The sequence below is a fragment of the Eurosta solidaginis genome, chromosome X (assembly GCF_040869045.1).
Source record: "Eurosta solidaginis isolate ZX-2024a chromosome X, ASM4086904v1, whole genome shotgun sequence".
In the NCBI taxonomy this organism is placed as follows: Eukaryota; Metazoa; Arthropoda; class Insecta; order Diptera; family Tephritidae; genus Eurosta; species Eurosta solidaginis.
In genome coordinates, this window is record NC_090324.1 from 161,379,029 (window position 1) to 161,405,750 (window position 26,722).

At 37.5% G+C, this 26,722-nt stretch overlaps 1 pseudogene; it reads right to left on the reverse strand.

Annotated features, from left to right (window-relative positions):
- Positions 1 to 1,698: 1,698 nt before the first annotated feature.
- On the reverse strand, positions 1,699 to 3,253 carry LOC137235227 (probable ATP-dependent RNA helicase Dbp45A; annotated as a pseudogene).
- Between the last annotated feature and the right edge of the window lie 23,469 nt (positions 3,254 to 26,722).

Genomic DNA, 26,722 nt, shown 5'->3' on the forward strand with positions numbered 1-26,722 from the left:
GGTGGATTTCGCCGGACCGTTTGACATCAAGTCTTACAGCGGACGAGGATGCCGCATGTCTAAAGGATACGTCTGCCTATTCGTCTGCTTTGCGACTAAGGCGATCCACTTGGAGGCGACTAGCGACCTCAGCACCGCCGCGTTTCTCGCAGCATTTAGCCGGTTTGTCGCCAGACGAGGATGCCCGAAAAACCTCTATTCCGACAACGGAACGAACTTTGTCGGCGCGTCAAGGGCTCTCCGCTCAGAGGTCAAGGCCTTCCTCGTTGATGCGCGCAACCAAACCCTCTCTAAATATGCCCACCAAACCCTGACATGGCATTTCATACCAGCAGCTGCTCCTCATATGGGCGGGCTGTGGGAAGCGGGCGTCAAGAGTTTCAAACCCCATTTCAAAAAGATCGCATCGGATCATAAATTTACTCTCGAGGAGTTTAGCACCCTCCTGTGTAGGATTGAATCCTGTCTCAACTCCCACCCTCTAAGCCCATCTTCAAATGACCCGTCCAACTTGGAGCCACTTACCCCCGGGCACTTCCTAGTCGGGGGCCACTTACTAGCGCCACCCGAGATCGACGTCAGCGAGAATCGCGCATCACTCGTCAATCGATGGGAAAAACTTAAGGCGCTTCATTAAACCTTCTACAAACGGTGGAAAACGGAGTATCTCACCGAATTGCAGAAGCGCGTTAAGTGGAAGCATCCACAATCAAACCTCAAACAGGGGGACCTAGTCGTCATTAAGGAGGATAATCTACCCCCTAACGAATGGAGACTAGGTCGGATAGCCAACCTTCATTACGGCCCCGATAACCGAGTTCGAGTCGTCGAACTGGATACGGCAAGGAGACAAACCACCAGACCAATCACGAAATTGGTCCTACTACCACCCTCCAGTGAGGGTGAGGGAGACTTGTAACTCCCACCCGTTATAACAAACTCCGTAACCCAGCTCTCGTTCACCCCGAACGAGGCCAACAAATCCCATAGCCCAGCTCTCGTTCACCCCGAACGAGGCCAACAAATCCCATAACCCAGCTCTCGTTCACCCCGAACGAGGCCAACAGAACCCTACTGCAGATCCACTATCTGCCACAGCATACCAGTGAATCAATAATCACAATTTCGTCTTAAAACATCTAATATTTATTACCGTAAGGTAATATCGTTTAACATCATACCTTTTAAATCTGTTTGCGTATCCAACTCCGTTATTTTTGCGCAGGTTCTGCCATCCTCCGCTAGGTGTGCGCAGGTTCTGCAGGTTCCTGTGGTTTTTTGGCTGTAGTAGCATTTGAAGCAGCTGTTTTTGTTAAACGTTGTTTCACCTTTAAATTAACAGATTTGGAATTAAGGTGATTTAGCGTTACTGCCTAATTACCATCATAAATTGATTCCAATCAACGGATTGCTGTCCAATATAGGCTGTATAGTTTGACCACCAAAGGTTTGTTGTCCATTGCGTAAGCGCTTCCATTATATCCAAATCTCGATACCTCATTATGCCCAAACTAGTTAAAATGGATCCGACAACAGCATACCTTTCAACGTTTTATTTAGGCCACTAATTGTAGGGTATTCCTTCTCTTCGGGAACGCTTGCCTGAAACGGGCATTTATAATAACTATGTTCAAAGAATTATTAAAATTAATTTCTTTTTGACTATTTTAATGCTAATTTGTCGCATTTAATTTCAGCTCAAGAGTTCTCACTCAATCTGCTTTTGTTAATCACCTTGGAATTAGCAGCTAATTTTTGCTGTTTGCCTTTGCTTGCAGCCTTATCAGCTTCGCTGTTCTTAAATGGTTTTGATTTTTTACGCTTGAATCGCAAAGCATCCACACTTTTAAATCGGTCATCTTGTATTAATTCTGGCTCCTTCTCGGCCCATTCCTTTTGACGCTGCTTTCGTAATTGACGAGCTGCACGTATTTTATCTCGTTGCTTTTTGAGAAAAGCTTGCTCCATTGCGTCTGGATCTTTACCCTCTAATATCCATTGCTTGCGCCTATAATTTTGCGCACGTTCATCGAAATCGTTGTTATCTAATTTTATTTCGGATTCATGGCGTGTTACATTTACTTGCATAAAAATGCTCTCCACCATGCGTTGATCGATTGGATGCTCTGTTAATTTCGCATTAATTGCTGCTTCAATTTCTCCCAGTAATTCCAGGTCATGTGGAAATCTAAAAATAACAATCGCAATTCCTTTGCGCCCTGCACGTGCAGTGCGACCAACACGATGTATATATTCTTTGGGTGTACGTGGTAGGCGATGATTCATAACTAATTGTACACTAGGTATATCCAAGCCACGTGCAGCTACATCTGTGGCGATGAGAGTACGCACATGATTCGATTTAAAACGATTTAATGAGGCAACACGTTCCTTTTGTCGCATAAAACCATGTAAGCAAGCATTCTCAATGCCCATATTATTAAGAGCCAGAGAGAGGAGCTGACAGTACTTCTTTGTAGTAGTGAAAATTATAACATTTGCATTGTCGTACTCTTCACGAAATTTGCGCAACGCCTCCATTAATACCATATCACGATCATAATTTGCGCACAACAAATAACGCTGGTCAAGTGTTTCCACTGTTGCTACTGTAGAATCATCTGACCATTCAAAGCAATCTTTTGCTATGGGAAATATACTAGATTCCTTAATGAAATCCTTCATTGTCGCCGAGAAGAATACATTTTGCCTCCCTTTCGGCAGACAACGTTCAATTATTGCCAATCTTTCATCAAAATCACCATTTAACATACGATCTGCTTCATCCACTACTAAATACTTGAGATTATCAAACGAACATGTATCACAACCAGTTAGGTGATCTGCTAACCGCCCTGGCATTGCAACAACAATGTGAGGACGTTGCATAAGTTTTCGGCTTTCGATTATTTGATCAGTACCTCCAGATACGACGCAGACGCGCACCCCCATCGGTTGACCGGCAACAAGAAATTGTTCCGAAATCGGATAAGCAAGTTCATGCGTCGGTGTAAGCACTAGTGCGAAATGACTTGTCGGTTCTTCGCTAAGTTTTTCAAGTATGGGTAATGCAAATGCGAATGTTTTACCAGCTCCCGTTTTGGCTGCTCCAATGCAGTCTCTACCCTCAAGTATGACTGGAATACAATTTTGTTGTATGGGAGTTGCAGTTTGAGGCCCAATTTTTTAACTGCTTTGTTAGTCATGGCCTCAGCCCCAAGATGGCAAAAGGACTAGTATCCTTTTTTAACATTTTTAAAATTAAATGTTATTTAGTAAAAAAGTAAACAAACTTGCCTACGATTCAACAGCTGAGAATGCAGACCTTTCAGAGTTTTTATTTAGCACCGCTTGTATATCATCACAAACTTTCGCTGCCAGCACAGAATCCTGAACGTTTAAGGTGCCCATTGCATATAATACATCAGCACACTGCTTTAAATCCAGCTGATCTGTTGTACTACCTATATTGAAGGCAAGCGAGCGCAAGTGTTGTGCTACGTCGATTTACGTTGCGCCAAAGTGCTCATCACTTTTACCATTTGTGGCGAACTTATGCTAGCAATTAACTTAGCTGCTTCGTCATCTCCAGCAACCCCCAGCACAGTATTGAGATCATCTGTGCGAAACCCTGATATACGCTTCGAGTTATTTGTGTCATTGGTCGCAGCACCAGCCCTATTTGCCCCTGTACGCCCTAAAACACGACAGATACGCAAGAAGCGTGCATCATTTTCAAAGTCATTGATTTTTTGCACGATGCATTGAACCCCATTCAGCTAATATTGAAACTATTTTTAACGCATGTTTGCGTGAAAGTGGTCCATTTCCATTTGTGCCCTGCAAAATTCGTTATTTCCTCGTTGTTGTTGTTGTTGTTGTTGTAGCAATGCTCGCCCCACCTAATAGCCGCGACCGATCACAAATTGTCATCAATATCCTCTAACGGGAGTCCAAGGAAACTTGCCGTTTCAACAGGGGTGGACCATAAGGAAAGGGGTGTTAGAGGCGTTGGTTCCACATTACAATTAAAGAGATGGTTGGTGTTATGTGGGGACACATTGCAAGCAGGGCATACATTTTGTATGTCGGGGTTGATTCTGGATAGATAAGAGTTTAACCTGTTACAGTAACCAGAACGAAGTTGAGCAAGAGTGACACGCGTTTCCCTGGGGAGTATGCGTTCCTCTTCTGCGAGTTCTGGATATTTTTCTTCAAGTACTGGATTCACCGGGCAATTCCCGACATAAAGGTTCGACGCCTGTCTATGGAGTTCACCAAGGACCTGCTTGTGTTTTTCCGCTTCATACGGCTGGGTTCTCAGGTGCCGTATTTCCTCAAAATGCTTACGGAAATGACTCCTTAGGCCCCTAGGCGGTGCTGGTTCGTCAATCAGATGTCTGTTGGGATGCCCAGGTTTCTGGGTATTCAACAGAAACTGTTTGGTCAGCATCTCATCTCTCTCCCTGATGGGGAGTATTCTCGCCTCATTATGCAGATGGTGTTCTGGGGACATAAGAAGACGAGTGGCGATTCTGAGAGCAGTATTTTGGCAGGCCTCTAGTTTCTTCCAGTGGGTGGTTTTTAGGCTTGGCGACCATATGGGTGACGCGTAGCACGTAATCGGCTGGCTAATTGCTTTGTATGTGGTCAAGAGCGTTTCTTTATCTTTTCCCCAGGTACTGCCAGCAACGGATTTGAGGATTTTATTACGGCTCTGAATTCTTGGAACAATTGCGGTTGCGTGCGCACCAAAATGTAGATCCTGATCAAACGTCACACCCAAGATTTTGGGGTGTAGGACAGTCGGTAGCGTAGTGCCATCGACGTGGATGTTCATGAGTGACCCCATTTATTTCCTCGTATTGCTCTTTAGCTTGGCTCTCTTTTACCATATCACTTTTGTTTTGAAAAACTAAGATTTGTTGGAGCTTCATCATCTCAGAAGTCGATTCCTCTTCTTCGCTACTAGTGCTACTACTTTCTTCAGCGACTGAATCGCCGGCGGAGTCGTAAGAGGATGATGATGATGAAGAGGTTAATCCGCAATGTGGAACAGGGGTTGGGTCCGCAATGAGTAAACCTCGTATTCCAATTAATTAATAGTTTTGCCGATTTACGACTTGTCTGGGATGTCCAGATATGTCATTGCTGACTCTGTGTTTGCCATAACTGAAGAAGTTTGGAAGTCCCACGCAATCGCTTTCATGGTATCCAACTTTTCATTAATCTGTATCTGAGATGAAACAAAAAGAGTACCTGAAATGAAATAAAAGAATAAAATTAGTAAATTTATAAAATTATAAAAAACGGAACGATACCTGCATACTTACCCATTCTTCATAGTGGAAATTCATTCAAAATGTATCTATACTCATTTCCATGAATGAATGACATTTTGAATGAATGAATCAAGGTTGCCACTCGATGACATTTGCTTTTGTCTCTTCTTACGCCGAAAACACATTGCGCGCGACCCCATGAGATCACAAGTTGGATCCGCGGGATCCAACAAACTCGAGTGTTAGTATCCGAACAAAAAATCAACTAACGAAAACCCTGAAGATACAGCCTGGTTTCACTGAAAACACACGCGCTAGGTTGTATGTCGATAGTTTTTTTTGACATTCGGCAGTCTTTTTTCTTCTCTTTTCTTTTTTTGAGAAAAGTTTGTAGTTTGACAATTTGGTGCACAGACACACAATTAAAACCAACTTTCTTGTGAAAACAAAAGGTGAAACCACTCGAGACCAAAATAATTCTCGCGGTTTATTTGCATTGTTTTCATTGTTAAAAAGGGTAGTGCAAAATTAAAATGTAAAACATAAACAAAAACATGGCACACTCAATGGTGGTCTCGCTTTCATGACAGAAATTTTTTTTTTTTGTGTATTGAAGTTCCGACAGACTTTCGTCAGTCCCTTTTTAGCTTGAAATCCCAGCAGGAATAAAGTAGTGTCATCTATGCTTTCGATACTACAAACAAGGGAGGAATTAAACTTTTTAGAACAGCTATAAATTTAATGTCGCGTCAGGACTCAGACGCGAGCTGTACCTAAATACTTTCATGACATGACCATTATGTCTCATTACGCTGCCAAATTGGCAGCACCGCACAACTGCCTCATTCCAGTGAGTGGAAGAGTTATCAGCTGACAGCTCTACAAGTTACCACACTCGATAGTGTAGGCTATCCCTGCCAGGGTTGTGTTGAAATCAACAAACACACCACAATTTGTGATTCTCACACAACATGGCCCAAATCAACACAAAGAGTGTTCCCAGACATATAAACCTTCCTCTTCAATCACTCTATCTAATAAAAAAAAAGCGTATCAAAATCCGTTGCGTAGTTTTAAAGGTTTGAGCATTCAAAGGGACATAGGGACAGAAAAAGCGACTATGTTTTATACTACGTAGTGAAAGTGATACATGCAAAAATACCAAAAAATAAAACTTTTGTTTGCTGGGTTGGAGCTGTTTTGGTCGATATGTATAAAGAAAAAACCAAGAGCTTTTACTTTTCTCTTCTATGCATTTCGACGCATCCGCGTCATCATCAGGAAGTCTATTTATTTTCAAACAAACAACATGAAAATACAAAAGTAATCATTATTTTCAATAAACATTACAAATTCAACATTAAAACAATAACTCACAATAATTTAATTAGTTGTACAAACACAATAATATCACAGGACAATCGACACATTCATTTTTCTTATTTTCTATTTTTGTTTTTATCATTTTTTATTATTGCTGTATAAGCGCTATTTGTATTGTCAATGTCTTCTTTAAAATTCATGACATTCGTCATATGTTGTTGGATGCGGAGACTTTCCAGTGTCATCCTCCTTTTGCATCTTCTCTCAACATCTAAAATTTTTGCGTTCCCAAAATCAGCTGTATGGTCATTGTCAGTCAGGTGTTGAGAAAGCGCGGTATTTGTTTTTCTGTTTTTTGCGTCCATTTCATGTTCGTGTATTCTCGTTCTCAATGCTCTTTTCGTTGTGCCAATGTAACATTTATTGCAGGCATTGTTGTTGTTACCGTTGCATTGAATTTTATACACTACATTGCATTGTTGTCCCTTGTCTATTTTGTCTTTTGTTTTTGTAAAGAAACGATTAAGTGTATTGTGTGGTTTGTGAGCAAATGTTATGTTGTCTTTTTTCATAATTATCCTGAGCGATTGATTACTTGTTAGTCCGGGTATATAGGTAACTCCAATATAAGTTTTGTTTGTGTTTGCTTCTGTTTGTCCATTTGATGAATTAGGGTGGTCCATTTCTTGTGTCGTATTAATTATAAGCTTTTTTATTAGAGTATTCGGTTAGCTATTTTTGAAGAGAATATTTTTTATTTTCTTCTTGTTTTCTTCTATGAAATCACCGTCACTTAGAAGATGTATTTTCCTTATTAGACTTGTTGCTGTGTTAATTTTCTGCTTCCATGGATGATTGGAGTGATAATTGATAATTCTTCCTGATGCCATCGACTTTGCATACCAGTTGAACGTTAAGTTTTGGTTTTTTCGGTGTATTTCTACGTCTAGGAAGGCAATTTTGTTGTTCTGCTCTAATTCTTTAGTAAATTGTATCCTGGTATGCTGTGCATTAAATACTGTTAGTATGTCTTCCACGTCTTTAGCTTTAACAATTGCGAATATGTCATCTACATATTTGGTTATGTATTTGACATATATGTCTTTGCTTTTTAATTCAGCGAGGCTGTCGTCCAATATTTTGTCCAGAACGATATTTGCAATGGTTGGAGATAGCGGGTTGCCCATTGGCATTCCGTAGATTTGTTGGTATATGGTGTTGTTATATGAGAAATAATTGTTGTCACGTAAGCAGAAATCTAGTATCGTCTGGAACTGTTTTTTGTCTATTTGTGTATGTGTCTCCAATATTTCCCGCCTTTCATAAAAAAATTTCAAAAATTAACAAAACTTCAAAATATATATTGCGCCGCTATCCCTAATCACCATCAATTTGTATGATGTATGTATAGAATTATTCTAGGCTGAAAGTCATTGATTATTTGGTAAAACATTATTTCCCTAAAATGAATATACACGCATACATACATAAAACTATTTTCATTAGACAATGAAAATCCGCTCGATTTGGCCTTAAAAATGGGTTAGGATATATTTATGTATATACATATTGCATTGTAGAAAAATGTCATCTATTTCTTTAACTATTTATATAATTAAACGCACTTCAGTATATATAGAATACATGTACATACGCTTTGAAATAAAACGCGGAATAGAACTATATAAATAGAGAAATTAACTGAAAAAAGATCATACCAAAGGATAACTACATTGAAGTATCACCAACTAAACCACACTACTTTTTCTGAAGCCTTTTAATATTTAGTGCACAAATATATACATAATATCATGGACCAATTAACATCAGCCAATTCACCGATGTCCGTAAAAAATCGCCAATTTTCCGAAATAAAAGAAAAAATAGTCAAGGGAGACGATAAAATCATTTTAACTGCCGGAAAGAGCAAAGTTTGGAATATTTTCGGCAAAGCAGATATTGGCGGCAGCTTTTTGGACAAAGTAGTAGCTTGCAACGACTGCAGTAGCGTTTTAACCTTTACAAAGATCACATTGAATTTAGTCAAACACAAGTGTTACAAAACTTTTACAGATCGAGTTGACAATAGGCCCTGAATAGATGTTGATGACGAAACAAGAAAGGACGTTGTCCGATCTGTTACAGGATGAGTTGTAAAAAATTGCCGATCGTTTCAAATTGTCGAGGATGAAGGCCTGCAGGAATACACAGAGCTAATATTGTCAATAGGAGCCAAGTATGGTCCAAATGTAGACGTTTAAAAAATTGCTACCACACCCTACCACTGTATCCAGAAACATAGACAAGCTCTACAAAACTGCCTACGATGAAATGAGAACAGAATTAACGGAACTAAGTGGCGGATTTCTTGGACTCACTTCGGATATATGGACAGACACTGTTTCAAACCATTCTTACTTATCACTAACACTGCACTTTATTATAAATGCAAACTTAGTCACAAAATTGCTTGCTTTTAAGTCCATAGACTCCGAGCCCTGTACCAGTAAAAATTGCCTATTTCAATACCCTGCTGAATGTCCTGATTGTTTTTTCACGAACTTTTTCACAATAGATCAAAGAATTCTGCAAAAAGTGACGGAAGCTCTGGACGAATTTGATTGCTCCTTGGATAAAGCCATTATTGTTACGTATAGAGGAACTAACATGAAAGCCGCTTTCCAACATCACAACCACATATTTTGTATTACCCATTTATTGCACAACATAGTGGAAAAATCTCTTAACGAGTCACCCGTATTAGCGAAATGAAAGAAAAATGTTCACATGTCGTCAGGTATTTCAAGAAATCTGGAGCCAATGCACAATTAACAACAACCCTTAAAAGCATTTCTCCGACAAGATGGAACACAATTTACTACATGCTACAGTCTCTCAAAAATAACTGGGTTGACGTTGGAAATATTTTGGAGGAAAATCGTCAACTGAGCTGTATTAGTGGAATAAGCTTAAATGCCTTAACAGATACCCTTAAAGTGTTGGCTAAATTTGAGGAAACATCAAAAGAGTGGGAAGGCGATAGCTATCCAACCTTAAATTTAGTAATAGTATATGTTTACTTCTTAATGCTGCATTGTGAATCAACCAACGATTAGTCAGAATGCATACAAGATTTGAAGCTACGGCTACGCACATTGCTTAAGGAAACTGTACTTAGTAATTTAACAATGAAAATAGCTCTATTTCCGTTCCCACCGACTAACAATCTCTCCCAGTTTACTGCTGTTGAGAAAAATGGAGTCAAAGAACATTGAAAAACTTTGCTTGAAAGGCTAATAAATGAAGACAGTTTGATAAACAATGAAAAATGTCAGCAGAATTCTCTTTCAAACGAAAAAGAATGCCTATTTTCCGGATTTTCCAGCCTCAAAACATTCCTAGTAGTATTGACCGAGTACAACAAGAATTTATGCTATATGAAAATATTTCTGAGGTCATGCACAACAATTTTGACGTTCTAAAGTGGTGGGAGTTTAATAAACTTAAATATCCTCTATTATTCCAGCTAAGCCGAAAAATATTTGCTACTCCTGCTAGTAGTGCCCCTTCAGAAAGAGTATTTTCAAGCGTCAAGCAATTACTTTCAGATAAGCGTAGTTCCCTAGGGTTTAACCCGACATGTGCTGAAAAAATTATGTTTTTACATATCAATATGAATAATATTTAGAACATATATAAAAAAAACATGCTTGCTTAAATAGTATAAGTTAAATCTACTTAGTTAAAGAGATATTAATATCTAACATAAGAAACCGCATTAATATGAAAAATTAATAAAATCCTAAAATGGCACATTTATACACTTTATTTTGTTATAATAAATGGGTTTTACACGGGCAACTAGTGTACATTTTTATAATTCATTAAAATTCACCAAACTGTAGTTGTATACACAAGTACACCTGCGATACATGTAGTACTACTGAATATACAAGAATATACTGAATATACATGTTGTACTAGTGAATATACAAGTTGTACTAGTGAATAAACAAGTTGTACTATGCACATGCGTTGACGGCATTGGTTGTAGTTGTGCTGCATGAGACGAGACCGTGCAAGTACTTGTATATTTTGCTACTCACAGCCTTTTGTATACACAGTGAATTGAATGAGTGCTTGTACAAAATTTGTGAGAATTGATTCATAGGCATATTTTTGTTCATTCATACAGGGGTCTAATACACATGCAATTGTATGTGTGGTTGTTATAATTGATGGACAGTTGCTATAATTGTTCTGCTGTGGACACAATCGTTACAACTGTTTAAAAATGGGAGTAAGGGGTCCTATTATTTAAATTTATGACCTCTCTAAAAGCGAGATTTTCCTAACTGAGGACTCCCAAACTTATATTTATTTCTTTAATATGACATTTCTAACAACTAATTAGAGATAAATGAGTTAGATTTCCTTACTTTAACTATTTGAATTAAACAATGCTTTTCATTGTTATTTCATTTCATTAGGGTCATATTAAACTTAGGAGAAAAATCTGTAGTTAATTATACCGAGCTGGAGTTGGTGGAAGAGCAAGGTAATTTATAATAGTAGTTCGGCTAATGGGTAAACGGAAGGTACAGTGGATGCAAAAAATTTTCATATCTTTGAATGTTATTTTCATATTTTTCATATTTTCCAGCGATATCTTTTATCTTATATGTCATGCGATTTCTGCAGCGGCCACCAAAACAGAATCGTCATGATATTTATAAGGAATTATTTAATTTTTCCGGGATTTGTCACATGCACAACATCTTGCATTAGTGTAATTATTAGATCTTAGAGAACTTGGGTATCCTTATATTTTTAAATTTGCCTACTGCAGTAAATATTCTATTCTTAATCACCAATTTTTCCCTCAGGACAACTGTGTTTTTCATTATTTTCAAGTCCTAGATTGCCGGCCTTTTTCAGCCCGGTCGAATATTGTCCTTAGTCAATAACTTCCTCAACAATCTGGTTGCTTGAAAATTTTTCTACGCTAAAATTTTTCTATTCTTTTGGGATGAAAACGAGCGCGGCTATTCTAATTTTGCAAATTTATATAGCGCTTTATACATATATGTTCTCTTGTGACTTTTCTTCATTTTGCTGTTCTTGGTAATATTGTTGGCTGGTTTTGAGTTTTGCATATTTCCACTGACGTGGGGTTTCTATTCAAATATAATTTGAAAGAATTATTATTTTCTGTATAAATCTTCTACCGTGATAGCCTTCGTGGTTGGTATTTCCATGTGAACTACTGTGCATTTTTTCTATTGCTTCCTGATTATCTTTGTCTTTAAAGAGGAGCATTCAAAGAAATTATGCAAATTCTTGATTTGCTATTGAATTTAGGCAGGGCTAATGAAGTTGCCTTTTCTCTCTATTGCGACATATTGAAGGTTAATGTTTAAAGTTTATTTTCAAAAGTTTGTTGCTCTTCCTAAAAATCAGATTCAGTTTTAAATAGTGGGGTAAACGCTTTTAATAATTGAGTACTAAGAATAAAATTTCTTAGATACGAGCTGGAACGGGTTTTAATTGCCTATATTTATGCTTCATATAATTTTTGAGCATCATAGCTATTGTGATGATCAATAGCATGAATACGCAACCTATAACTGCTAACCAAACATCTGGAATGTTCGAAATATTTTCTGTATCTACCTTGGTTGGTGGCTCATACTTTACTATTCTGTTCTCTGGTACTGCAGAATTTTCTTTCCCTAATTCGTATCCGGCTATCGCTATCATGATGCCTTGCGCGATCTTTGTCCCGAAGACATTTTGAAGAGAAAAGAAATTTTTCTCTTACTGTAAATAAGTAGATAAAAATTTTTTTTTTTCGATTTTATTTTTTATATAGTCATTAAACATGTCAATTTGCTCAACATTTTTTTTTTTAGGATTTAAATAACTAAAAGAAATTTATTTCAAAAAAAAATTTTAATTAACATTTACAATTTTCTTTCGATTTTTAAAAAAAAAATTATAATTTATGTGGTAGATTCTATAAGGTATTTTAACATTTTATTTCTAACATTTTATTTAAACCTTTCTAATATTGTTTATATATTAATTTATTAAAATGAATATATATTATTTAATCTAAGCCCTATTAGGGAAAACCATCCAAATCATCCTACATATTTCCTCTTCCTTAGTTGTAGGGTTTATTACATCTTCTAGGGTTGGTTCCCTATTTATTCCTATATGTTTGCAGAGAGTTTTCTATGATTCTAATTCTTTTTCGAGGTTCCTAGTTTTTAATGTATTTTCATCCCACCATTGGAGGGAGTATTTTAAAAAGTCCCTCGGCATTCCAACTTACTCAAATAAAAATTTTTCTTTAACTATTTTAAAAATTGTCTTTAATTTACTTAATATTTTTTTTTTTTTCAAAATTAATAGGATATTTTTCTTGATAATTCTGTTTTTTTTTCTCAAAACATTTTTCTTTAAATTTTAGTAATGTTGCTTTTCAATTTACTTAAATTTTTTTCTCAATTAACCTAGTCCTTATTTAAAAAAAAATTCCTAAGCAAAAACAAAAGTTTTTGCCCATAGGTAAGCGTCCATAAGGCCGCCCAATTTATTCTAGTTTTAAGTATACTTATATTAATATCTGCTAAACATGCTGCCAGTCATGCTCGTCCTGAACATATTCCACTGCTTCTTTTATGCTTGCTGCCAGTCAAAGTTGTTTGCTCTGGAAGCTTGATGCCAGTCTTATGTAATGTCAGTCACATGTCACTTCTTTTTATGCGTTTACTCCCCTTCAAATGTGCTGCCAGTCATATTCCTTTATTGCCGTTTAAATTTTTGTTCAGAGTATCCTGATTTTCTCTACTATTGTTGGTTGTTTGGAATTAGTTCCTTGGTTTGCGATTGTGTTTGCGTATTATCGATTCTTTGCTCAAAGTATAAGTTTGCATCCTTTGACCATGTTGGCCATTACATTTTTAGGAAAGGAAAAAAACTTGGCAGGCTCTCTGACCAGCTAGATCTAGCGAATTTTGCTTTTGGACAAATATTCAGCTAATTGAAGGTCAAGATACAGGATCGCCATGAACTATTTAAAAACTATTGAAACAATTTAATTTAATAAGCGAAGGACGCGCCGTGACTAGCATCTGGAATATCATTGATTTTTATTTAGAAATACTTTCTCTTTTATACAATAATTCTTACATGACTAATGCGGGTTTACACTAATACTTACAAACTAAAAAGGACCTACATTCCTAATACAAGCATGTAAAGTCAGCAATTATTACTTCGTCCTAAAATAGGAATAATGTAACAAAAATATTTTGCCAGTCACGTTGACAAACCGACAATGTCGATCAGTCACGCTGATCGATAAGTGTGTTGGTCAATGTGACAATTATCGTTGACAAATGTAAACAGATATGTGCATTGTATGTCGGCATGTCCGTATGATGTTAAACTCATGCCGGGTTCGATATAATTTATTAGGGTCGCCATAACTTGAATGTGTGTGGTCGATTTGAGTATGCATTTGTATATGCATAAGACTGCATTATGTGTAAAATCATATTCTGGTATATGCATAAGAATGCATTGAGAGTAAAGCGTATTCTGGTAATACTACAATGTCACAAATCATTGTAAGTGCGAACTTGTTACCATATTTGGACTCAGGTAGGGGTCCTATTGTATCAATTACTAATACATCAAACGGTTTACAGGGTGTTGGAGTTATAAAAATGTTTTCTTTAGTTTTTGGTTTAACCTTGTTCAAAAGACATTTGTTACAACTCTTAACATATTTTTCTATATCATGAGTCATGTTTTTCCAATAAAATTTTGTCCTTAGTTTCGCGTAAAGCTTTTTCATGCCACAATGTCCTCCTGAAATTAGGTCGTCGTGGTAAATAGTCATTAACTTAAGTTTTTTTGTCATTGTCTGTTACAGTCTCTACGGGATCTGTTAGAATAATTTCTAGCGATTTTGAAATTTTATTTTCGCGGTCCTTTAAATTTGTAATTGAAAAATGATTGAAAAAAATATCATCTTTAGTCCATTCTATTTGCTTAATTTTGCGTCTGCTGGCTTCTGATTCAAGCCTCGAAACTAACTTCTTTAAAGTAATTATTTCGTTAGCAACCTCAAAACTAAGTAACTCGAGTTTCATATGTTTAATATGCGCAAAAGTTCTCAAATGTGTTCAGATCTTATTCGCGGAATCATTTTTGAAAAATTGAATGAAAATTTGTCGTAAACTTTCAAAGTATGTTGTTTTTCTGTATTTATGCCATTTTTCCTACGTAAATTTTTGTCGTTTGTCTGTTTTGTCGTTGCCCTTGTCTCTACTGGCAAGATTTGTTTGTTAGTTTCTCTAATTTCGTCGATTGTAATGCGTAATAATGCATCAGCGCCAACGTTCGATTTACCCTTTTTATAAACTATAGTAAAGTTATATTCAGCTAATACTAGCCTAATTCTCGAAAGTTTTGAAGAGCGGTCTTTCATGTTGATTAGGTATACTTTATGGTATATGGTCTGATTTTACAATGAAAAATGGGTGCCATAAACATATGGTCGAAATTGCTTGATTGCAAAGTAAATAGATAAAAGTTCTAATTCTATAATGGATTTTTTTGTTCGGCGTTATTAAATGCTTTAGAAGCGAAACAAATTGGTAAATCACTGACTTGCTGTTCTTGACTCAAATTAGCACCACATCCTGTTGTTGAAGCATCGACGGTAATAATGAATTGTTTTGTAAAATCTGGATATTGTAGTAATTTTGGTGAAAGTAATGCTGTTTTCAAAGGTAGAAATGCCCTTCCGCACCCAACATTCCAAACAAATTCAACTCTTTTTCTGCTTAATAGATTTAGGGGCGCTGCCAGAGAAGCAAAATTTGGTATAAACTTTCTGTAAAAATTTGCAATCGCGACGGATCGTCGTACCGCGTCTTTATCAGTCGGTTTTGCATACTTTTTAACTGCGTTTATTTTGGAGTCGTCTGGCAACAAACCTTTGGCTGAACATTTGTGACATAAAAATGTAACTTCTGGTCGTAAAAAGTTGCATTTATTTGGGTTAAGTTTGAGATTGAAAGGCCTACAAGTATTGAAAACTTTTGAAAGATTTTTAATATGGTGTGCTTCACTACAACCGATGACGATAATATCGTCGACGTATAAAAATGCGACATTGGGTGGTATACCCGGTAAAGCGATTGTCATCATTCGTGAGAATGAATTTGGTGCTACATTTAAGCCGAATGGAAGAACTTTCCATTTAAATGCACCTCGGTCAGTGCTGAAAGAAGTAATGTCGCGTGAGTCAGGATGTAAGGGGATTTGATGAAATCCCGAAAAAAGTTCTAATGTCGAAAAATACTTTGCCCTACCGAAATTACCTAAAATATCTTCAACTCTAGCTAGCGGAAATTTATCGGCAATTAGTTTTTTGTTTACTGCGCGAAAATATACGCACATACGATAAGCTTTTTGACCATTAGGATCTTTCTTTGGGACTACAATCAAAGGACTATTGTAATTAGATTAACTAGGTTCAACCAAATCGTTGTCTAACAGCTTATTTACTTGGCGGTTTATTTCTTCACGTTGGGAGTAAGCAATCTATAATGTTTTATATATACCGGGTCGTTTTCTGTCCATCTTAATTTTTGCTCGTAGAAGTTGTTTAAAGTCATTTTGTCCGTATCAAGAGCAAAAATTTCGGCGTAATCTATGCAAGGGTCAATTCATTTACTTTGAGCATGTTGGGGTATTTGATTTTTATAGTCAGTTGAGCAGAGCTCACAGAGTATATTAGCTTTGATTGGATAACGGTTGGTTGTACAGGTATAAATAAATCGAGATAGATTTAGACTTCCATATATCAAAATCATCAGTATCGAAAAAAAATTTGATTAAGCCATGTCCGTCCGTCCGTCTGTCCGTTAACACGATAACTTGAGTAAATTTTGAGATATCTTGACGAAATTTGGTATGTAGATTCCTGGGCGCTCATCTCAGATCGTTATTTAAAATGACGATATCCTCTTTTTCGATATCGAAAATTTCGAAAAATCGAAAAATTGCGATAATTCATTACCAAAGAGGGATAGAGCTATGAAACTTGGTAGGTGCGTTGAACTTATGACGCAGAATAGAAAATAAGTAAAATTTTGGACAATGGGCGTGGCACCGCCCACTTTTAAAAGAAGGTAATTTAGAAGTTTTGCAAGCTGTAATTTGGCAGTCGTTGAAGATATCATGATGAAATTTGGCAGGAACGTTACTCCTATTACTATATGTATGCCTAAAAAAAAATAAGCAAAATCGGAGAACGACCACGCCCACTTTTATAAAAATTTTTTTAAAGTGAAATTTTTAAAAAAAAATTTAATATCTTTACAGTATATAAGTAAATTATGTCAACATTCAACTCCAGCAATGATATGGTGCAACAAAATACAAAAATAAAAGAAAATTTCAAAATGGGCGTGGCTCCGCCCTTTTTCATTTGATTTGTCTAGGATACATTTAATGCCATAAGTCGAACAAAAATTTACCAATCCTTGTGAAATTTGTTAGCGGCTTAGATTCTAGGACGATAACTGTTTTCTGTGAAAAAGGGCGAAATCGGTTGAAGCCACGCCCAGTTTTTATACACAGTCGACCGTCTGTCCTTCCGCTCGGCCATTAACACGATAACTTGAGCAAAAATCGATATATCTTTACTAAACTCAGTTCACATAATTACCTGAACTCACTTTCTATTGGTATAAAAAATGGCCGAAATCTGACTATGACCACGCCCACTTTTTCGATATCGAAAATTACGAAAAATGAAAAAAGTGCCATAATTCTATACCAAATACGAAAAAAGGGTAGAAACATGGTAATTGGATTGGTTTATTGACGCAAAATATAACTTTAGAAAAAAACTTTGTAAGATAGGTGTGACACCTACCATATTAAGTAAAAGAAAATGAAAAAGTTCTGCAGGGCGAAATCAAAAGCCCTTGGAATCATGGCAGGATAACTGTTCGTGGTATTACATATATAAATAAATTAGCGGTACCCGACAGATGATGTTCTGGGTCACCCTGGTCCACATTTTGGTCGATATCTCGAAAACGCCTCCACCTTTATGGCGATATATCGAAAAAGCGTCCACCTATAGAACTAAGGCCCACTCCCTTTTAAAATACTCATTATCACCTTTCGTTTGATACTCATAATGTATAAACGCATTCTAGAGTCAACCCTGGTCCACCTTTATAACGATATCCCGAAAAGGTTTCCACCTATAGAATTAAGGCCCACTCCCTTTTAAAATACTCATTAACACCTTTCATTTGATACCCATATCGTACAAACAAATTCTAGAGTCATCCCTGGTCCACCTTTATGGCGATATCTCGAAAAGGCGTCCACCCATAGAACTAAGGCCCACCCAGTTTTAAAATACTCATTAATACCTTTCATTTGATAACCATATCGTACAAATTAATTCTAGAGTCACCCCTGGTCCACCTTTATGGCGATATCTCGAAAAGGCGTCCGCCTATAGAACTAAGGCCCACTCCCTTTTAAAATACTCATTAACACCTTTCGTTTGATACCCATATTTTACAAACGCATTCTAGAGTCATCCCTGGTCCACCGTTATGGCGATATCTCGAAAAGGCGTCCACCCATAGAACTAAGGCCACCCACTTTTAAAATACTCATTAACACCTTTCATTTGATACCCATATCGTACAAATTAATTCTAGAGTCACCCCTGGTCCACCTTTACAACGATATCCCGAAAAGGCGTCCACCTATAGAACTAAGGCCTCTTCCCTTTTAAAATGAAAGCATTTGATACCCATATCGTACAAACAAATTCTAGAGTCACCCCTGGTCCACCTTTATGGCAATATCTCGAAAAGGCGTCAACCCATAGAACAAAGGCCCACTACCTTTTAAAACACTCATTAACACCTTTCGTTTGATACCCTTATTGTACAAACGCATGCTAGAGTCACCCCTGGTCCACCTTTATAACGATATACCGAAAAGGCGTCCACCTATAGAACTAAGGCCCACTCCGTTTTAAAATACTCATTAACACCTTTCATTTGATACGCATATCGTACAAACAAATTCTAGAGTCAGCCCTTGTCCACCTTTATGGCGATATCTCGAAAAGGTGTCCACCTATAGAACTATGGCCCACTCCCTCTTAAAATACTCTTTAATACCTGCCATTTGATACGCATGTCATACAAAACCATTCCAGGGTTACCCGAGGTTCATTTTCCTACATGGTGATTTTCCCTTATTTTGTCTCCATAGCTCTCAACTGAGTATTTAATGTTCGATTACACCCGAACTTAGCCTTCCTTATTTTTTTTAATTGAAATCAGTTTTTTCGTACGTTTTTCTTCGGTTTCTGTTTTTTTAATTGAATAAACATTGTAATTTGAAGCTTTTTCTGTCCGAGTACTGTTTCTTTTTACTTTACTTTCTTTTACTTTGGAATATTAAAGTCCACGTTTACTATATGCAAAGTATGTTTAATGGAAAAGTTAGAAAAATTCAAATTTACAGTAATTTTATCTAAAGTAGAAACAGTATTGAAAGTGATCCTGGTAATGTTAATAATGTCATTTGTACTTAAAAGAAGATTTCTGTCTATACTTGAGATTTTTACTAAAGAAATGTCAGCTTGAGTGTCTACTAAGAAAGAACAAAATTTTTCTGACTTATTAAGTTGTAACTCGATAAAATCAGAATAGTTCAAATTTAAACAATAAACACTCTTTGGTGAAGAAAGATCGCTTACTCGCTCAATTCGTTCTCCCCCAGCGTTCGCTTCTGAGGGGCATTCACGTCAGGGATGCACCTTAACGTTAAGCTAATCGTTTATCAAAAAATTTCCACCGTTTCTGTTGAAACACTTCGAAATATTATCGATAAAGAAATTATCAAGATAAATTGTATCTCGTTTTTAACCGAAACGAAAAGCGTTCGTTAACGTTAAAAACGTTAACAAAAACGTCATACTTTATGTTTGAATTATGCTGGCAATGCTATAGCCATGGTGTAGCCGTAAGGTGGTGACAGCGAGCGGACATACACACACAAACTCTATGTAATTTGTTTGTGTAATTCGTTTATGGTAATGTCAAAAATACTCTGTGAAATGTTCGTACTGTCAAAATTCATGAGGAAAGTTGCAATCAGCTTGGATAATGCTTTCACCTTTAATGACGCCATCAATCAGCTTTGCCAGCATAGTTTGAAATTAATAATCAACATAAACGATTTGATTTCGTTTTGATAGGGCAGAAAACGAAACAAAATCATTTCGTTAATTTGACGTTCTTAACGTTAATAAACGAAACGGAATGACTTTGTTTCGTTTATTTACGTTAATTATCGTAAAGAAATGATATCGGTTCGTTGGTTAAGCGCGGCTGATTCCCATTTAAAGCGCGGACATTTGCGTTTCTACCTCTACCGTTTGACGATCTTGAATTATTACTTCTTTTGTTACCGTTATTTGAATTTGAACGTGTATTACTATTATTGCTATTTTGGTACCTATTTCCGTTAGAATTTCGATATCTTTGATTATTGTTACCGTGAAGGTTGTTGTTGTATGAACCTATTGTTTCTATAACCAGTAAAGTTAAAATAAAAAATAAATGTAAGGCGCGATAGCCTCCGAAGAGCTCTAAGGCCGAGCTTCTCTTCCAATTTGCGTCGTGCTCCTCTTGATTTTCCCTACAAATTGGCCGGACGGGACCTACATGTTTTTATGCCGACTCCGAACGGCATCTGCAAGGCAGATGAGTTTTCACTGAGAGCTTTTCATGGCAGAAATACACCCGGAGCGCTTGCCAAACACTGCCGAGGGGCGACCCCGCTTAGAAAAATTTTCTTATAATTGAAAAACCTTATTTCTCAAATTTTGATGTTGCTTTGCCCGGGAGTTGAACCCAGGGCATACGGTGTGATAGGCGGAGCACGCTACCATCACACCACGGTGGCCTCCAGTAAAGTTACGATTTGGATAAAACCCACGAAAAAAAAAAATATGTATGACTTAAAAAAAAAACAAAAACAGGATTAGCCTGGTTTCATCGGGCCACTTGAGGGCAGTGCACTGCCACAACGTCCGAGAAAAAACAAAAAAAAAAAAAAAACTACCACGTGAATTTCTAAATGCGTTGTTACCACGTGATCGAAAAGCTAAAACCTGACGCTCTTTTACTTCATTATTTTGTTCTACAATTAGTTTCGCTACTACGTCTTTCGGATCAATAAATGCCGTTGAGGCTAAAATAGTTTTGACTAAATCGGATCTTGGGTTTAAACGACACACTTTACCGTTTGTTCAACTGCCATTTCATGAGCTTTCGCGTAAGTGATACCTTCAATAATAAGAGACCGTTCAAGTGAGTGAGCTAAATCTTCAACTTTTTTTATGAAATCTGTATAATTGTTGTGGTTAACGTGCAACGCTGCTATTTTCCCTGCTACAGCTTTCGAGTAGTCTGGTTTGATCTTCTTACGTAGAGCTACTTTAATTCCATTAACTGAATTTACTTGCGTCGGTATTGCTTCACGTGCTTTTCCCTTTACTTTTGACTTTACAAACGCTATTAATGTACTGGCTCCGTCCGCTTCTGCTAAATCTTCAACCAAACTAATTTCATCAAGAAACGACTCGAGGGCTAACGGATCTCCATTATAATTTTCCCTAATTATCGATGCACAAAGGCTTATGAAAGATTAATTTTCTTCTACTGTTGCTATTTTAGCAAAAACTTTATTAAAATCTGAGTTATGTGATGAACTAGTAGTTTCTGTGAGTGAATGTTTGATATTAGGTATCGAAGAACTTTTTGAAATGTGAAAATCTACCGAAAGCTGGTTTTTAGCGTCTGAGTACTTTTCTTCGGATTCTGTTTGCACCAGATCACTATACCCAATGATGCTCAACGGATCTAATAGAATATCTATTTCACAATTTAACTTATCAAAACACTTCACTAGTAACTCCCTACAGCGCTCGAGTTTAACCTGAATATCTTTAAGGTTGTTAGTTTCTCTTGCAATCTTTATCATACGATTTATTCCTGGGTGGCCACCACTAATAGGATCGTCATGATATTTCTGCAGAATTTCTTTAATTTTCTCGGGATTAGTCACGTACATAACCTCTGGGGTTAGTGAAATTGTTAGTTTTTTATGAACCCTGTTTCCTATTTCAATAAATTTGCCTACTCGAGTATAATTACTTTTATACAATTTGTCCCCTAAGGACAACTGTATCCTTTCAAGTCCTAAATTGGCGGCTTCTTTTTCGAGCCTGATAAAGAATTGTCCTAAGTCAATTTTATCATCTACAATTAGGTTGCTTGTGTTTATAGTGCTACAAATTTTCTTTCCCTTTTGGAAATATAATTTCGGAGGATTGAAAATGAGCCTGACATATCTTTATACTTCAAATTTATTTAGCGCTTCATATATTTTGGGTTTCAGGTAGTATTCCCTTGTTTGTGCATTTATGTCCTAAATAAGTTACTTCTTCACTGAAAAATAGGCATTTATCTGGATGTAATTTTAAATTGTATTTCCTACAAGTAGAGAAAACATCTTTTAAATTTTTCAGCATGTGTTTTTCTGAACACCCTAGTACAACTAAATCAACCATATAGAGAAATGCTTGGGATCGTTTGAGGCCCGCAAATGCCAGTGTCATCATTCTTGGGAATGAATTTGGTGCTACTTTTAATCCATAGGGTAGTCTTTTGAATCTATATGTACCATTTTCTGCTGTGAATGAGGTTATATCTCTAGAGTCTGGGTGTAATTCTATTTGATGAGAACCTGACATAAGGTCTAGGCATGAAAAATATTTTGCTCTTCCAAGTTGGTCTAAAATATCATCGATTCTTGGAAGTGGGAATTTGTCCGCTGCTAGTTTTTTGTTTACTTGTCTGTAGTCAACTACCAGTCTCCATCTCTTTTCTGTATTACCTGGTAGTGATTTTTTAGGTACCAGTAAAATTGGACTGTTGTATTCTGATATTGAAGGTTCTATAATGTCATCTTCAATCAATTTATTAACCTGTTTACTTATATCTCTTTTTTGTAACTCGGGTAATCTATAGTTTTTTATGTATACTGGTGTGTCATCTTTCATATGTAGTTTTTGTATATAAAAATTATTAGTGGAAATTGGTTCTGTTTCTAGTGCAAAAATGTCTATGAATTCTGTGCATAATGAAGTTAATTGTGAATTGACAAATTTTGGGAAATTTTGGGTTAATATTTTTAATTTTTCTGTGTCATTACTCTGTTTATTGTGTGTTTTTGTTTTAATTAAATTATAGTCATCTAAGTTTTCAGTATGTATTTTGTAATTTTGAATAGTTGTATTTTTATGTGTGGTGTTAATAATTCTGACGAAAGTTTGACCTTTATTTGTGATTGTGTTTTCTACAAAAATGCCTTCAGCCAGTTGTTGATGGGGTATGAATATGGATTTATTATCAGTGTTTACTGTTACCTGTCTAATGACTTCAGATCTAGCAGGGATTGTAATTGTGTTAGCAGTTAGGTAATTTGTTAGATACATTGTGATGGTTTAGGGAAAATCATAAGGCTTTAGGATTAGTTTATCCTCTGTTTTGCCATAATCTAGAATACAATTATATTTCTTTATAAAATCCAAACCTATTATTCCATCGCGCGGTATTGGAAAGTCGTCTTCTACTACGTGAAATTTATGACAAATTAGAAGGTCATCGCCTTTTAAATCAGCTTTGATTGTGCCTAATGTACTGCTTATACCTTGACCAATGCCCTTTAAGTCTGTTATTTGTTTTGTATTTATTTTTGTATGATTAATTAAATGATTCTTTTTAATAATGGAGATATCAGCTCCTGTGTATACTAAGAAATTTGAAATTGAGTTATTTAAAAATGTTTTTATAGATATATAACTATTTAAGTGTAGATTTAGTACACATATTTTCCTACCTACTGATTTTGAAGTTGATTTTCCTGGTTTTCCTGCTGATTACAGCTACGTACATTGCGTGTCTGATTGCGTGTTTGATTATAGGCTCTATTTTGGTTTTGCAATATTCCTTGAGGATTATTATTATTGTTAGTATTTGCTCTAAAGTTATTGTTATATCTTGGCTGTGGTCTAAATCTCCTACCTCGGTAACCCCCATAGCTGTTAACTTGGTAGCCTCCTTCGGTATTGGTCGAAATGACGTCGAAAAGCTTCAATCACAACAGACTGCCAATGATTTCGCAACTCGACTCTCACAACTGCTCTCTGAGAGCACAACTCATCCTGAAGGAATACAGGAGCATTGGGGGCATATCTCCAAAGCACTTCGTACTGCTGCCGAGGAAAAAAATTGGTTACCGGCGGCCACGAAAAAATAACTGGTATGATGAAGAATGCCGCGTTGCAACTGAAAGAAAAGACGCTGCCTACAGGGCTACGTTAAAAGCGAGCGCGACAAGAGGAGTGTGTGAACGCTATCGTGAGTTGAAAAGGGAAGCGAGACGCCTTTTCAGGAAGAAAAAAGCAGAAGCAGAAAGGCGTGAGTGCGAGGAGCTTGAGCTGCTAGCCACCAGGAGTAACGCCCGAAAATTCTACCAAAAAATACGGCGACAGACGGAAGGTTTTAAGACCGGGGCAAACTCCTGTAGGAATGAAAACGGCGACCTTGTAACTGATGTCCAGAGAGTGCTTAGATTATGGAGGGAATACTTCTCTGCTCTCCTAAATGGAGGCAGCAATTCACCGCGCAGATATGAAGAACCCGATCACGAAATCGATGATTATGGAGTATATGTCCCCCCGCCCGATTATGACGAAGTTAGAATAGCAATAACCAGATTGAAAAACAACAAGGCCGTGGGCGCTGATGGATTGCCTGCGGAGCTATTCAAGTTCGGCGGCGAGGAGTTGGTAAGGCGCATGCAAATATATGGGCGGACGAAAGCATGCCCGACGGTTGGAATCTAAGTTTTCTTTGCCCAGTCCACAAGAAGGGGGATACTGCAAAATGCACCAACTATCGTGGAATCAGCCTTCTTAATATCGCATATAAGGTCCTTTCAAGTGTATTGTGCGAAAGATTGAAGCCCACCGTGAACCGGCTGATTGGACCTTATCAGTGCGCCGTGGGCGCTGATGGATTTCCTGCGGAGCTATTCAAGTTCGGCGGCGAGGAGTTGGTAAGGCGCATGCAAATATATTGGCGGACGAAAGCATGTCCGACGGTTGGAATCTAAGTTTTCTTTGCCCAGTCCACAAGAAGGGGGATACTGCAAAATGCACCAACTATCGTGGAATCAGCCTTCTTAATATCGCATATAAGGTCCTTTCAAGTGTATTGTGCGAAAGATTGAAGCCCACCGTGAACCGGCTGATTGGACCTTATCAGTGCGGCTTCAGACCTGGTAAATCTACCATCGACCAGATTTTCACAATGCGCCAAATCTTGGAAAAAACCCGTGAAAAGAGAATCGACACACATCACCTCTTCGTCGACTTTAAAGCCGCCTTCGATAGCACGAAAAGGAGCTGCCTATATGCCGCTATGTCTGAATTTGGTTTCCCCGCAAAACTTATACGGCTGTGCAAAATGACGTTGAGCAACACCATCAGCTCAGTCAGAATTGGGAAGGACCTCTCCGAGCCGTTCGAAACTAAACGAGGTTTCAGACAGGGTGACCCCCTATCGTGCGATTTCTTTAATTTGATGCTGGAGAAAATTATACTAGCTGCAGAACTTAACCGCACTGGAACAATATACTATAAAAGCGTGCAATTACTGGCATATGCTGATGACATTGATATGATCGGCCTAAACACCCGCGCTGTTAGTTCTGCTTACTCCAAACTGGAAAAAGAAGCGGTAAAGATGGGTTTGATGGTGAATGAGGACAAAACGAAGTACCTGCTGTCATCGAGCAAAGAGTCAGCGCATATGCGCCTTGGCAACCACGCTACTGTTGGCAGCCATAATTTCGAAATAGTAAATGACTTCATTTATTTGGGAACCAGCATCAACACTAGCAACAACATCAGCACTGAAATCCAGCGAAGAATCAATCTTGCCAATAAATGCTACTTCGGACTAGGTAGGCAATTGAAAAGTAAAGTCCTCTCTCGGCGAACGAAAATCATACTCTACAAGTCACTTATCGTACCCGTCTTGCTATATGGGGCAGAAGCATGGACCATGACAACAGCAGATGAAGCGGCTTTGGGAGTGTTCGAGAGAAAAGTTCTTCGAAAGATTTATGGACCTCTACGCGTTGGCGATGGCGAGTACCGAAGAAGATTTAATGATGAGCTGTATGAGCTATACGCAGACATCAACATAGTCCAGCGAATTAAAACGCAGCGGCTGCGCTGGCTAGGCCATGTTATGCGAATGAAAGATGATGCTCCGGCCAAGAAAGTGTTTTATCGGAACCCGCCTATGGAAGCAGAGGTAGAGGGCGGCCCCCACTCCGTTGGAAGGACCAGGTGGAAAACGATCTAAACTCCCTTGGTGTGACCAATTGGCGCCGGTTGGCGGAGCAAAGGAGCGACTGGCGCACCTTGTTGGACGGCCATAACCGTTTAGACGGTTAAGCGCCAATTAAGTAAGTAAGTAAGTAATATTTAAAATTGTGTTCGAGCTGCCTGTGATTTCCGTGCAGCTGTTTGTGAACTTTGAGATTGCGTCGTTCATTGTTGTGAACGTTCCCGCCTGCATAATCATTTTCACTTTTTCATTGGAGCAGTTCTTACACATAGCTTTGACTGCTGCTTGGGTAGCATATCTCGTTGCCAAGTCTGGGTTTAATCCGTCCGAGATATAGGCTCCAGCCAATTACCTAGTTATCTTTTCTATTTCTGCGGTATACTGGTTTGCAGTTTTGCTGCGCTGTTGGATATTTAGCAGTTTTGCTGTCAAAACTTCTACTGATTCGCCTTTTATTGCTGTTCTTAATTTTAATTTTATTTGCTCAATTGTAGTTTCGGTGCTAATAAAATTTCTTGCGGTGCCCTTTAGCTTGGTCTTTATCATGGTTATCTCTAA